The 15276-nt window shown below is 43.9% G+C and overlaps 1 pseudogene across 1 annotated transcript; it reads right to left on the bottom strand.

Annotated features, from left to right (window-relative positions):
• Nucleotides 1-10897: 10897 nt before the first annotated feature.
• LOC116549097 lies at nt 10898-12802 on the bottom strand (annotated as a pseudogene). Its single transcript, XR_004267712.1, has 2 exons — nt 12758-12802; nt 10898-11786 (listed from the first exon to the last, which is right to left on the bottom strand). The product of XR_004267712.1 is annotated as a steroid receptor RNA activator 1 pseudogene (transcript).
• Between the last annotated feature and the right edge of the window lie 2474 nt (nt 12803-15276).

The raw sequence follows: 15276 nt of genomic DNA, 5'->3' as shown, positions 1-15276 counted from the left end.
CAGTCCTGAAGTTTCCATCATAGATAGACACGTAAGTGAAAAATGTGATGATATTTTATTCTTGATGGATTTTTTGGGTTCCAGGCTTCAGGCTTTACATTCGCATCCACCTTGCCCTTCCTCTTGTCATAATGGAAGAGGTGCTGCTCATTTGGATTCCATCCTTGCCTGCTTTCAGAGACTGTCCTGTGATTTCCTAAAACATTTTCATTAGTGTGTTTCACTTTTCTGATTTTCTTCACTTAGGGCCCTCCACAGGCCTCGTTGCTAGTGCCTTGAATGATGGCAAGGGTCCAAAAAATTTTTGAGATGTTCTTGCTCTGTCACCCAGGCTGTAGTGCACTGGCGCAATCTCGGCTCGCTGCAACCTCCGCCTCTTAGGTTCAAGTGATTCTCTTGCCTCGGTCATCCAAGTAGCTGGGATTGGGACTACAGGGATGTGCCATCATACCTGGCTAATTTTTGTGTTTTTAGTAGAGACAAGGGTTCACCATGTTAGCCAGGCTGGTATGGAACTCCTGACCTCAGGCAATCTGCCCACCTTGGCCTCCCAGGGTGCTAGAATTACAGGCGTGAGCCACTGTGCCTAGTCAAGTGTCCAAATTCTTATTCCAAAACTGAACTTTGGGTCAGACACCATGGCTTACACCTGTAATCCCAAAAGTTTGGGAGGATTTCTTGAGCCCAGGAATTTGAGGCCAGCCTGAGCAACACAGTGAGGCCCCGTCTCTATAATTAATAAGAGATCAAGGCTGCAGTGAGCTGTGATCACACCACTACTCCAGCTCAAGCAAAAGTAAGACCCTGTCTCAAAAACAAAAAGCATGACCTTTGTGCAGTAGCCACCATTTTCCTGAATTCTCAACAGACCCCTATGGTGAAATTTGAAACAAAGCTAGAGGTCTTTGACTTCAAGGCGGCAAGAGAACCATCAAAGAGACATGTCAAGGGATGTCTGGTAAATTGTTGGAAATATATGGAGCCCAGACAATAGATTTTAGATTTGTAAACAACATCTTAATTTGGAGAATTTTCTTAAATTGAGATAGTCTCCATCGCCCAGGCTGGAGTGCAGTAGCGCTATTTGGGCTCACTGCAACCTCCACCTCCTGTTAAGTGATTCTTCTGCCTCAGCCTCCCGAGTAGCTGGGATGACAAATGCCCGCCACCATGCCTAGCTAATTTTTTGTGGTTTTAGTAGATAAGGGGTTTCACCATGTTGGTCAGGCTGGTCTGGATCTCCTGACTTCAGGCGATCCACCTGCCTCAGCCTCCCAAAGTACAGGGATTACAGGCGTGAGACACCGCTCCCAGCCTTAACATGGAGAATTTTCAAACATACAAAGTAAAGTGGTACGATAAACCTTTATATACAAGTTTCAACACCATTCTAGTTTGGCGTTTCTGTCTACTAACTACATGCCCATCTTTTTAAGTATAATTTATTTGAATTGAAATACATAAATCCAGCTGGGTGTGGTAGCTCACGCCCGTAATCCTAACACTTTGGGAGGCTGAGGGAGGTGGATCACCTGAGGTCAGGAGTTTGAGACCAGCCTGGCCAACATGGCAAAACCCCGTCTCTACTAAAAATATAAAAATTAGCAAAGCATGGTAGTACATGCCTGCAATCCCAGCTACTCGGAAGGCTGAGGCGGAAGAATCACTTGAATCTGAGAGGTGGAGGTTGTGGTGAGCCAAGATTGTGCCACTGCACTCTAACCTGGGCCACAGAGTGAGAAATCTCAAAAAACGAAACAAAAACCTAAGCTGTAATTATGGTAGATGGTTCTCCTTTGCCCTCACCTTACCAGGACAAAAGCTCACTTATCTACCCAGGCAATTAAGCAATACCCTCACCACCACACTGAAATGTTTTCATCATGGACTAGGGTTCATTTTCTTTCCCTGGAACTTTGTAATTCTTTCAGCATAAATATTGTTAAGGTTCAACGATCCGTATTACTGAGTAGGAGTCTATTGTATGAATATACTATAATTTGTTCAACTGTTTTCCTGTTAATGAACATTTTACTGGTTTCTAGTTTTTGGCAAGTGTGAGTAAAGCTGCTATGAATATTTGCACACAAGTATTGTGACTTCTGGGTGTGTCGTGGTATCTCTTGTGGTTTCAGTCTGCATTTCTTGATGACTAATGAACATGTTCTCATGTGTTTATTGGCCATTAATATGTCTCTGAGTTTGAGTGTATATTTTTTAATTAGGTTGGTTTTTATTACCAAGTTATAGGAACTCTGTATTTCAAATAAAATTTCTTGTCAGTTATTTTGCAAATATTTTCACCATTGTGTGTGTCTTCACTCTTGATTTTTTATGTGTCTTAAACAGAAGTTTCCACTGGAGTCTTAATTTATCAATTTTTTAAATGGACTTTTTTTCTAAATAAATCTGCCTACCTCCAGATTGTTATGGTGGTATTGTTTTCTCATAAAATGTTTAAGCTTTTATGTTTAGGTCTATTATCTCAAGTTTTTGCATGTATTGTAAGGTAAGGTTTGAGGTTCATTTTTCTTACCCCATCAAGTCATTCTAACACTGGAAAAGATTCTTTTCTCCATCTACTTCTGGAGTGTATTCTCTATTTTTTGTTTTTTTTTTCCAAGACAGAATTTCACTCTGTCACCCAGGTTGTAGTGCAGTGGTGTAATCTTGGCTCACTGCAACCTCTGCCTCCCCAGTTCAAGTGATCCTTCTGCCTCAGCCTCCCAAGTAGCTGGGGCTTCAGGCACATGCCACCGCACCTGGCTAATTTTCATATATTTTTAAATTTTATTTTTTGAAACCCAGGATCAATAATTTTCTTATTTTTATTAGAGTCAGAGTTTCGCCATGTTGGCCAGGCTGGTCTCCAACTCCTGGCCTCAAGTGATCCGCTTGCCTTAGCCTCAAAGGGCTGGGATTACAGGTGAGAGCCGCTGTGCCCGGCCTCCTGGAGTGTATTCTCTCATTGATTCAGTTTTATCTGTCCATGTGCCAATATAACAGATTGCTAAGCTTTAAAGTCTTGTTGAAGTCAAGTGGTCTACTTTTGTTTCATTTGCAGATTACTTTGTCCTTTAGACTGTGAAATAAATACAATAATAAACCTGTCAATTTCAATTTTTTTAAGCCTGATGGAATTGTTATTAGAATTGAGTTAAACTGTTTTTTGTTTGTTTTTTTGTTTTTTTCCGAGACAGAGTCCCGTTTTGTCACCCAGGCTGGAGTGTAGTGGCACAATCCCGGAATCTCGGCTCATTGCAACCTCTGCCTCCCCAGTTCAAGCAATTCTCTTCCTCACCCTCCCGAGTGCTGGGATTACAGGTGCCTGGCACCACACCCGGCTAATTTTTCCAACTAATTTTTTGTATTTTTAGTAGAGAGGGGTTTCATCATGTTGGCCAGGCTGGTCTTGTACTCCTGACCTTGTAAGCCATCCACCTCTGCCTCCCAAAGCACTGGGATCACAGGCATGAGCTGCCGCGCCCAGCTTCTTTTTTTTTTTGAAACAGTTTCGCTCTTGCCCAGGGTGGAGAGCAGTGGCACAATCTTGGCTCACTGCAACCTCCACCTTGTCTGTTCAAGTGATTTTGCCTCACCCTTCCAAGTAGCTGGGATTACAGGTGTCCACCACCACACCTGGCTAACTTTTTTTTGTATTTTTAGCAGAGACAGGGTTTCATTCACCATGTTGGCCATGCGGGTCTGGAACTCCGGACCTCTAGTCTAAATGGAATTGGTTTCTTTTCCAACTGTTGCTAGTTTATAGAAAAGCAACTTAAAATTTTTTGACTTGTATTATGAGACCTTGCTAATCGTGGGTGGTTGGTTGGTTCTTCCCTTATTCCACTGGTTAGGACTTTCAGTACGTGGTGAGTAGAAGAGGTAACAGTAGACTGTGACTAAGGTGAGGTATGCAGTAAAACGTAAGGAGGCACTGTCAGGGCAGTGGAAGCAGAGTGGGCATCTGAGTGGGAGTACATCCTTGCACCTGCTCCCTCCCTTGCACTTGTACCTTACTTGCTTGGTCTCATGTGCTGTTCCTATATTAAGGCCTTACATCATTGCCCTGTTCCCAATTTTAGGAAGAAAGCATTGAATATTCCATCAAGAGTGTTTGCTAGTTTTTGTTTTTGAGACAGGGTCTTGCGCTCTCACACAGGCTCGAGTGCAGTAGTGAAATCACAGAGTTTCAAAAAAAATCATAGGGTTTTTTTTTTCTTTTTTTATTACATCAAAGGACATTTCAGTGCTAGAGGTGGGTTATTTTTAAGAGACAGGATCTTGCTCTGTCACCCAGGCTGGAGTGCAATGGTGCAGTCAACTCACTGCAGCCTCAACCTCTCCAGTTCAAGTGATCTTATCTAAGCATCCTGAGTAGCTGGGACTACAGGCACACACCACCACACTCAGCTAATTCTGTATTTTAGTAAAGATGAGATTTCGCCATATTGCCCAGGCTGGGCCCCACCTCGGGCTCAAGCAATCTGCCCACATTAGCTTCCCAAAGTGAGCAATCTGCCCACATTAGCTTCCCAAAGTGCTGGGATTACAGGAGTGAGCCACCTCACCTGGCCTCTACTGGTTTTATGTAGATGATCAATGCTGCTTATTAGATTGAGGTAGTCCCCTTCTAGTTTGCTGGGTTCTCATGAATGGAAGATGTCACATCCCTACCCCCACTTTTTCTCATCCATTGAGATGGTCATGGTTTGTATGCTTTATTCTATTAGATACTGTTTCTGTCCTCAGAATGAAATGAGTTTAGTAGTGGAACCTGATGACTGAAACAGGTCCTCTAACACTGGGGGCAAAAAGCAAAGTGTATGGAGTAACCATTATTTTATTCATTTACTTTCTTAATAAACTTGCTTTCACTTAAAAAAAATTGTAAAGGCACCTGGGTAGTTCACTATAACTTTGTGGCCGGGTGCAGTGGCTCATGCCTGTAATCCCAGCACTTTGGGAGGCTGAGGCAGGCGGATCACAAGGTGAGAAGTTCAAGACCAGCCTGGCCAACATAGTGAAACCCTGACTCTACTAAGAATACAAAAATTAGTCAGGCATGGTGGTGCATGCCTGTAATCCCAGCTACTCAGGAGGCTGAGGCAGGAGAATCACTTGAACCTGAGAGGTGGAGGTTGTGGTGAGCCAAGATCGCACCATTGCACTCCAGCCTGGGCAACAGAGCAAGACTCTCATCTCAAAATAAAAGTAACTTTGTCCAAGGTTAGAGAAGCTAGAAATGATTGCGCCTAGATTAAAGCTCTGGCAGTCTAGAGTTCATTGTTTTAATCACTGCTATCTCTCGGCTCAATCTTCCTTTTAATCTACTTAAAACTTCAGAATTCAATTATTTTATCTCCTATTTTATTTGCCATTTAATAATTTCTCATCCTTGGTAGCATGTTTGGTTCTGGTGACTTCAGCCTCACCTTTAGCATTTTATTTTATTTATTTATTATTATTTTTTGAGAGGGAGTCTTGCTCTTTCACTCAGGTAAGAATGCAATAGTGTGATCTTGGCTCACTACAGCCTCCATCTCCCAGGTTCAAACAATCCTCCTGCCTCAGCCTCCTGAGTAGCTGGTGGCACTCACCACCATTCCTGGCTAAATTTTTGTATTTTTAGTAGAGATGGGTTTTTACCGTTTTGGCCTGGCTGGTCTTGAACTCCTGGCCTCAAGTAATCCACCCACCTCGTCCTCCCAAAGTGCTGGAATTTCAGGCATGAGCCACCGTGCTGGCCCCCTTTAGCATTTCATATGTAAGAGATACTGAGATGAAGCCTGCATCCTTTCACAGACAGACCCACCAAAGCTCTGAAAAGAAAAAAAAAAGCCTAGTTAATGTGTTCTTAAGTTCTATGCAATTATATATAATTGTGTGCTGAGGAGGAGGAGGTGGCCTAGAAGCTTCCTTTTCTGGGTAAAGGCGGGAAGTAGTGTTGATTCTTCAATATGTACTGATAGCCATGTGTTACTATGCACTTGTTCTTTGTATCTTCACATCTCGTCCTCTTGCATTTTAAAGCATTTTTATAATATGTAGTTTTGCCTAATAAAGCATTTTCATAGCAAAAAAAAAAAAAAAAAACTACATGGGTTGGGCACGGTGGCTCACACTGTAACCCCAGCAATTTAGGACGCCAAGGTGTGCGGATCACCTGAGGTCAGGAGTTCGAGACCAGTGTGGCCAACATGGTGAAATCCCGTCTCTACAAAAATTCAAAAATTAGCCTGGCGTGATGGCACACGTCTGTAGTCCCAGCTACTCAGGAGACTGAGGCAGGAGAATCACTTGAACCTGGGAGTCGGAGGTTGCAGTGAGCTGAGATCACACCACTGAACTCCAGCCTGGATGACAGAGCAAGACTCTGTCTCAAAACAAAAAAACTCCATGGATTTTCAGTTGAAAATAACTGGATGAGTATGAATTAAATGCTGGTCTTACTGGTAGATGCTGAGAATATAAACAGAAATGAGCTGAAGTCTCTGACCCTTGGAGGAGGTTAGTCTAGTCTCTACTTATAGAGGAATTAGATATGTTAACAACATGAGGGGTTACAGAATGTTGGAAATAGATGCTCGGTGCTGCAAAAAAAAAAAAAAAAAAAAAAAAAAAATTAGCACTGAGACAAAGGATCTTTCAGCAATGCAACTTTTACTTCCTGGACTGCAGGAAGGGTACTCCTGGTGGCCGTCGTGCCATGAGAGTACAAAGAACAAAGGGACACACGCAAATTTATTCCTTATGCGTTTGGGGTCGTCCTTACTGCTGTGTCTGATCTCCATTGGCTGGAGTCAGACCTCACAATCTAAACTAAAACCCAATTGGTTAACATCTTAAAACTTTTCTAAATGGGTAAAGCAATGGAGAGCTGGGACATGCCTGTGAGCAGGTCCAGCACAGATAATCTTGGTTAACGTACAAGAACATAGAGTTTACTACGGGCCTATAAGCACAGCATGTCTAACAGCTACATAGGACAGGGCTTAACAAAGCTATTAGCACACTTATGATTTAACAAGAAAGGAAACTTTGAAAAGGAACTTTTCTACTTCCCACAAGAAGCATGTACAGAGGAGAGCCTCTTTCCAAGGAGTTCAGAAAAGGTTTACAGGAGGGGTCATCTTTGACATGACTAAAAAAAAAAAATCCACAAGATGACAAGGGTGTGGTGTTCTAAGGGAGATCTTTTTTTCTGAAGAAACCAGTAAATTCCTTGCTCTACAAACTGCATGTAATTGGTATGGGCAGGGAGAGGGAGGGTCAAGATGGGATTGAGGTAGGTGCTATGCTGCCGCACCAAGATCGCCCCCAGGACTAAGGTGTTCATTCTTCTACTTTAACAGGAATATTGGTTCCTAGCCGCTCACAGCCAGGTCCCTCTCTAGGAACTTCTCAGCAAAAGGTTTTTGTATAAGAACACAAATACTTGAATAACTTTCAAGTATTTGAAGTAGTTTGGGGAAAATTTAAAAGACCAAAAAAGGTAGTGCTGGTGCAGCTTACAGTGGGATTGCAGGAAGTTAGTTTGGAAGCCAGGAGGCCGGTCAGACTAGAGAGATAAGAAATCTTAGGGCTGACATGAGAAAGTGGGAGGGGAGGAAAGGGATGAGACAAAGGAGGTAAAGGATAGACCTAAAGAGTTTCCTGACCTCATTCCACTGACAACTCAGGAGAGGGCGGAGGATGGGGATACAAGGAGCTAGATTTGCTTTGGATATGTTGAGTTTAATGAAGCAAAGTGTGCATAAAGAAAGCCAAATTTGTTATGCTACAACTGTGGGGTTATGAGCACCTTCAAAAAGAATGCTTAATCTTTTCAACACGTAATTTTAATTTTAAAGATGGGGTTTCACCATGTTGGTCAGGCTGGTCTTGAACTCCCGACCTCAGGTGATCCACCTGCCTTGGCCTCCAAAGTGCTTGGATTACAGGCGTGAGCCACCACGCTCGGCCTGGTAATTTTGTTTTTTGAGACGGAGTCTCGCTCAGCTGCCCAGACTGGAATGCAGTGGCTCGATCTCGGCTCACTGCAACGACCATCTGCCAGGTTTAAGCGATTCTCCCGTTTCAGTCTTCTGAGTAGCTGGGATTATAGGCATCTGCTATCATGTCCAGCTAATTTTTGTATTTTAGTAGAGATGAGGTTTCACCATGTTGGCCAGGCTGGTCTTGAACTCCTGACCACAGGTGCTGCCTGCCTTGGCCTCCCAAAATGCTAGGATTACAGGCTTCAGTCACTGCACCTGGCCTCAACAGTAATTTTTAAATAATTTTTTAAATTTTACATTGAGATTGTTTAAAAAATTATACATTGAAATATGAAGCTATCAAGACTGCATACAGATTTATATTGACATAATTTTTTTTATAACATTAAGGAGGAAAAGTAAGATAGGAAAATGGCCAGGCATGGTGGCTCACACCTGTATTCCCAGCACTTTGAGAGGCTGAGGCGGACGGATCACTTGAGGCCAGGAGTGGAGACCAGCCTGGCCAACAGAGCAAGACACCCCATCTCTACTAAAATACAAAAAAAGTAGCTGGGCATGTGGAGCATGCCTGTAATTCCAGTTATTTGGGAGGCTGAGGCACGAGAATCGCTTGAACCTGGGAGGCAGAGGTTGCAGTGAGCTGAGATCCATGCCACTGCACTCCAGCCTGGGAGACAGAGCGAGACCCCATCTCAACAACAACAACAACAAAAGACTCTGAATAAAACTAACTTAAAAACAAACACAGAGGTCGGATGCAGTGGCTCACACCTGTAATCCCAGCACTTGGGAGGCCGAGGCGGGTGAATTATCTGAGGTCATGAATTCCAGACCAGCCTGGCCAACGTGGTGAAACCCTGTCTCAAAAAAAAAAAAAGGAAAAAAATCCACTGCCAATCTGGAAAAAAAAAGTATTCCTGCAGATATGAGGCAGGCAAACAGCAAATGATCACCTTTGTCATTTTAAATAGTGGTACAATAGATACAGGAAATCAAAAGTACCCTGGTGATGGAATTGTGGGTGTGCTTTTGCTTATCTATTTCTATAATCTATGTGGACTGTTTAGTAGCAAATAGTAATATCTTAACAAAAACACATTCCTGCTGTTGCTCACCCATTCCACCCTGAGCCACCTACCATAAGTCTAGCCCATGCAGGGACTCTATTTGGTGAAGTAGAAGGTTGCTCCTTCAGGGCAGCCACAGACCTGTGGGGAGGCATGGAGAGTGGAGCTGAGAGTGTGCTGGGTTTCAGCCCTGGCCTGAAAATCGATCTTTAGGCAGTGCAAATTATATCACTGTATGTAGCTGCCCTGATTGCAGGAAAAGAATGGAGACCAAGGTTAAGGTAAGACCAGGTAGGGACAGAGATAGAGGCCAATGGCATATAGGCAATCAAAAAGACAAGGCTTCCATCCTAGTCAGCATAGCTCTATCCCCATCTCTAATGTAGCAGACACCTGTAGTACCAGCTACTTGGGAAGCTTAGGTGGGAGGATCACTTGAGTCCAGGAATTTGAGGCTGTAATTTAGAAGAGCTTCTTAAATGTTTGCTGTTGAAGGGCCAGTTTTTTGTTTTTTGGGTTTTTTTTGTTTCGAGAGGGAGTCTCACTCTGTCACCCAGGCTGGAGTGCAGTGGCACGATCTTGGCTCTCTGCGACCTCCACCTCCAGGTTCGAGCAATGCTCCTCCCTCAGCCTCCTGAGTAGCTGGGACTACAGGCGCATGCCACCACGCCTGGCTAATTTTTTATATTTTTAGTAGACACAGGGTTTCATTGTGTTAGCCAGGATGGTCTCGATCTCCTGATCTTGTGATTACCTGCCTTGGCCTCCCAAATGCTGGGATTACAGGCGTGAGCCACCGCGCTTGGCCGAAGGATCAGTTTTTATTTCCAATCTGCCACGGACTGATGCTTTTGTAAATGACAGTTAAAGTCAACTGCTATTCAAATGAATTTTTTAAATCAAAAATATCCCGTTTTGAAAATTAATATAGTCAAAATTGCCAAATATTTATAAAACTAAACATGTATTTTAATTTCTGTGCTTATCTCATTGCAAACTGATAGGATAGGGCTTAACAAAAGACGGCGAAACCCCATCTCTACTAAAAACACAAAAAAAGCTGGGCTTGGTTGTGCACACCTGTAATCCCAGCTACTCAGGAGACTGAGACAGGGTAATTTTTAGAAGTATGTATTAGACATAAAATATGTTTAAATGCATGTGCAATAAAGTATAATTCACAGTAGAACACAGTTTTGGTTTCTTAGGGCTGAAATGTAGATCATCCTGTTTGAAATCATGACTGTTACTACATAGGAGAAAGACTCCTCAAGAACATGGAAACCAACTGAAGCAGTTGATTCACAATTTCACCTTTCTTACAGTAGACACTTAGACCGATAAATCCCTAATCTAGTAACCAACTATTCTTTGCCCTGGCAAGAAATTTGATAAATTTCTGCTTACCAAAATATCCTACGTTGACATTGTGAATTCTTTCACAAATACTGCATTGTGAAATGGGAGTACATATTTGTGATGTGCTGTTTGACATGAGAAATCCTCAAGTGTTATCAGTAAACAAAAGGAAGCCTCCATTCCATTCAAAAGAATGAGTAATTCAGTGGACTAGAGACTTCAAAACTTCTTTGATTGTGGAGGTGGAGCCTCTATGTCGCCTAGGCTGGTATCCAACTCCTGGACCCCAGTGTCCTCTCGCTTTGGCCTCCCAAAGCTCTGAGGTTACAGGAGCGAGGCACTGCGCCTGGCCTTCTGTTTTTAAGTATTAGAGGCAGTTTATGAAGATAAGAGTTCCAGCTGTAAACGGTTTGTGTTAAAATTAAATTACTTCACAGTTTTTCTTTTCTTTTTTTTTTTTTTATCTATCCAAGACCCACCACTGAGATGTTTTTATTGAAATGCATGTTATGAGTAACACGAACTCCCTCTGGCCCAGGTGGGACCTTTTCCCTCATAGGTGGGTCAGGCCCAGTGGGACAGTCTTGTTGGTAAGAGGGAGCCAAGTAAGAGAAGGCCTCCAGGGCGTAGGAGATGGTATCAGGTGAGTCCGGGGAACTGATGGTTATGGCGCCTGCTGGAAGCCTGGTATGGTCTGGTTCTCCTCAGCTGTGGCTGCAGATTTCTCTTCATTGGCTGCCTCCTCTGAAAACAGACTCCTCTTTTCCGCAATTAATCTTTTAACTCCTACCATCCACTGACTGACCTCAGTCACATGGTCAACCATGAGTGAGCGGTGGATGTCATCTGCTGCATCCCACTGGTGGGTTGAAAGCTCTTGCACCAGTAGAGCCATTCTCTTCTTTACAGGTATTGACAACTTTCCTCCAGCCCACCGTTCCTGCAGCAGTGCCAGGCGTCGGCTGATGTCATCACATACCTGTTTCTTTGTGTGGCCACGGCAATCTTCCAATGCCTGTTCCAAAGGTCTCAGCACATCTTCCATCAGAGCCTCAGACTCAACTGGGAAACTTGTGGGCTCCACACCAGAGGCAGGACCACTCCCCACAGGTGGAGACGTGGGATTACTTGAAGGAGGTGGAGGCCCCATTGGGGGAGGCCCAGGAGAAGTCTCTGAGGCGGGGACTCTGGGGGATCCATCCTGGGGTGCAGCGACCCTCTTGGTGAGTAGCGTGCGCCTGGGTCCGCCGGCCTGGGTCTGCAGCCCGTATGAGAATTGCGGCGGGTCGTTCCAACCGCGCTCCTTGTTGCCCGGCTTCACGTACAGCTCCGCCATCTCCACTTCCCCACAGTTTTTCTTTTTAAAAAAATATTGGTGCACACTCACCTGGACTTCATATTTTTTCAATGTATCCTTGTGAAATATCTTACTTCAGTCAGCTCTGGTCCAGTTATCCATACGAGAATATTTGGGATTGTCTGGTCATACATGGGTAATAGAATGTCAAGCCCTGATTTTATAAGCTATCACGTCAAATTCATCTTTTTCTGTTTCCATGTAGTTGTCTGATTCACTTGTCCCCAATACACGTGATATTTGGCTCTACTCCAATTTTAGACGCTAAAAAAAATTAAATATGCTTGTGTTTAGGTGGAATGCAAGATTACAACTACATCAGGGCCCAGTGTTTTGAAATGGCGTTGGAGTGGCCACACTGTAAATATCCTCTTGAGGAGAAGCTTCCATCCTTTTGGAATAAAAGCCTCATTAATTGAATACGTGAAACAGGTGTAACTAGGTTTGTACAATTTTCTCGTTAATTCCCTGTTAAGACAAAATATAGCATCTGGCAAGACCTCCAGGTTGAGTCAACGCAAGCCTTTATTTATGCTCTGGAGTTACAGCCTCGTTTCCATGCCAGATCTGACAGTTAAGAATTCTCTCTGCATGAATGTCTGCAGTGTGAGAGAAATCCAGTGTCCACCCATTCGCAGAAAAGAAAGCAATGATGCGTGTTCTTTTAATATGAGGGTATAAAAATCACCAGCCAGGCGTGGTGGCGCACACCTGTAGTCGCATCTAGGGAGGCTGAGGGAGGAGAATCACTTGAACCCGGTAGATGGAGGTTGCAGTGAGCTGAGGTGGTCCCACTGCACACTAGCCTGGGTGATAGCATAAGACTCCATCTCAAAAACAAACAAAAATCCAGAGTCCCCCTCATTTTACATGTTGAATTATCTAGAAATCTAGCAAAAGATCAGGAAAACAGGATGCTACTCTGTTATATCACCTCCCATTTAGAAAAATACTGTTTGCTTGTTACTCACCATACAGTACCAAGGACCTAGAACGCTGGACATACCACTTCGCATTTTTTCCAGAACTGGAGTGGTGAACTAGCTCTATTACCTTCAACCCCTCCCACTTCTGAACTCTGCCAGATGTCCTGGTGCTAGGAATCTTGCCAGCCTGGTCCTTGTCACAGATGGACAGACTAAATGTGGCAGAGAATGGTAGCTCTCAAACGTGCAGCGGACTCACTGGGTCCCCAGGTGACAGCTGCAGTCTCTAGGCCTGAGGTCATCATCCACTTTCCCATTCCTAGCCCACCTCACCCATCGTGAAGCCTGGTCAGGATTGCCAGAGACTGGAGTGAGCAGGTGCTGATATTTCTGTGTTTGTATGCTAAAAGTAAACAAGAAACCTGCTGTGTGCCCACCTTTCGGGTCCCTCCATCTTTCTAGACAAAGGTTTTGTGAGCCAGGTCCCCTGGGTTTGCTCACAAGGCAGCGCCTCACCTAGTAGGTGGGATCCCATCCCAGGTGCACTGTGACTCAGGGGCCTGGGGCAAGTCATTCACCCGCAGAGCATCGGCATATTCTCTTCAGGATGACCTTGAGCAGGTGCAGCTCTCAGCACAGAGCGCTTGGCATCTGTGGGCAGTGCCCTCTAGGCGCCTGCTCCCTTGGTGGTGATAGATCAAGATCTTTCAAGGAACTGTGTTGGGAACATGTAGATGAGGAATTCCATTTGCTATGATGATGATTATTCAATGGCTTCCCGAGTCTGAGGAATGTAGGTCCTGCCCACGCAAGAGGTGGGTCTCTTGTGTGAGCTCCAAGTGTCCCTCCATCTCTGCCCTGCACAAGTAGCCAGGAGATCTGAGCAGGGCTTGTTTTCCAGCAGTCCTCCCACCCTTCCCTGGAGGCTTCTGCGATATCCAAAACTCCTTCCTGAGCACCTACTGTGTCCCAGGCATGGAGAGGCACCAGAGCTCCCCCAGAAATGGGCTGGTTTTAAGTTCTCATTTCCACAGTTTTCATTAGTAGACATATTTTTTTAGAATTAAAATTATTTTTGTATTTTTGGTATTCTAGGAAATTTGAAAATTCAAAAAGCATACAGCAGAAACCAATCACCATTCATCCATATTCCTACAATCAAAACAATTAATTCATGGCAATTTTACATTTCTTCTAGTTTTTTTTTCCCCCCTATTATCTACTTTAAAAAAAAAATTACATCTGGGGCCAGGCACGGTAGTTCATGCCTGCAATCCCAGCACTTTGGGAGGCAGGCAGATCACTTGAGGCCAGGAGTTTGAGATCAGCCCGGCCAACATGGTAAAACCCTATCTTTACTAAAAATACAAAAAACTTAGCTGGGCATGGTGGCACGTGCCTATGGTCCCAGCTACTCAGGAGGCTGAGACATGAGAATTGCTTGAAGGGCCTTCTCCATAATGTGCATTTTCCATAATTTTTTTTGCTCCCTTTTTATTGTCTAGCTCCGTCTACTAGAGCATGATGAATTACTCTCTACTAGAATGTAAGCTTCTGCTTGGTTTCTTCTTTTTTTTAATTTTTTAAAATGTTTTCTTTGTTTTTTCTTTTATTCTTTGTTTTTCCTTCTGCTTTGTTTCTATTTCCCAAGCCTGGAGGTCCAAGATAGCCCTAATAATTCCCACAAACTGTGCTGTGTTCACACCCTCTGTAGTCCCTTCCTACACTGATAGGCCAGTAGGTTGTTGCAGAAATGAGGGAGTATGATTCCAATGATAAGTCCTCTAGACCCAGTCAAGCCTTTAAATGATCTGGCCGACATCTCTGTATTTTCCATGCATTCTTTTTTCCCCATTATCTTTAATTTTTTCTTCCCTGAGAGCCATTATAGGTTTACAGCAAAACCGAACAGAAGGTACAGAGATTTCCCACACATTGCCTTCCCCACGCATGCAAAACCTCCTTCATTATACATCCTCCACCAGAGTGGCATGTTCGTTACAATTGATAAGCCCACATTGATACAGCGTTATCATCCAGAGTCTGTAGTTGACATTAGGGTTCATTCTTGCTGTTGCACATTGATGGGTTTGGACAAATGTATATTGTCATGTATCCACCATTATAGTATCATGCAGAGTACTTTCACTGCACAAAAATCGACTGTGCTCCATCTATTCGTCTTTCCCTCCTCCTCAGAAATATTTGTAAGACCAAAAACACAGGACAGGCATTATAACATTTCAACACAGTTAGATAAAATCTCAGCGGCCGGGTGCGGTGGCTCATACCTATAATCCTCACACTTTGGGAGGCTGAGGAAGGCGGATCACTTGAGGCCAGGAGCTGGAGACCAGCCTGGCCAACATGGCAAACCCTGTCTCTTCTAAAAATACAAAAATTAGCCAGACGTGGTGGCACATGTCTGTAATCCCAGCTATTTGGGAAGCTGAGGCAGGGGAATTGCTTGAATCTGGGAAGTGGAGGTTGCAGTGAGCTGAGATCATGCCACTGCACTGTAGCCTGAGTGACAAAGTGAGAGGCTGCCTCAAAAAAAAAAAAAA

Source organism: Sapajus apella, unplaced genomic scaffold (genome assembly GCF_009761245.1).
Source record: "Sapajus apella isolate SASKATOON/1434 unplaced genomic scaffold, GSC_monkey_1.0 scaffold6, whole genome shotgun sequence".
In the NCBI taxonomy this organism is placed as follows: domain Eukaryota; kingdom Metazoa; phylum Chordata; class Mammalia; order Primates; family Cebidae; genus Sapajus; species Sapajus apella.
The sequence above is the reverse complement of the archived record's forward strand: the minus strand, read 5'-3'. Positions and strand labels throughout refer to the sequence as shown.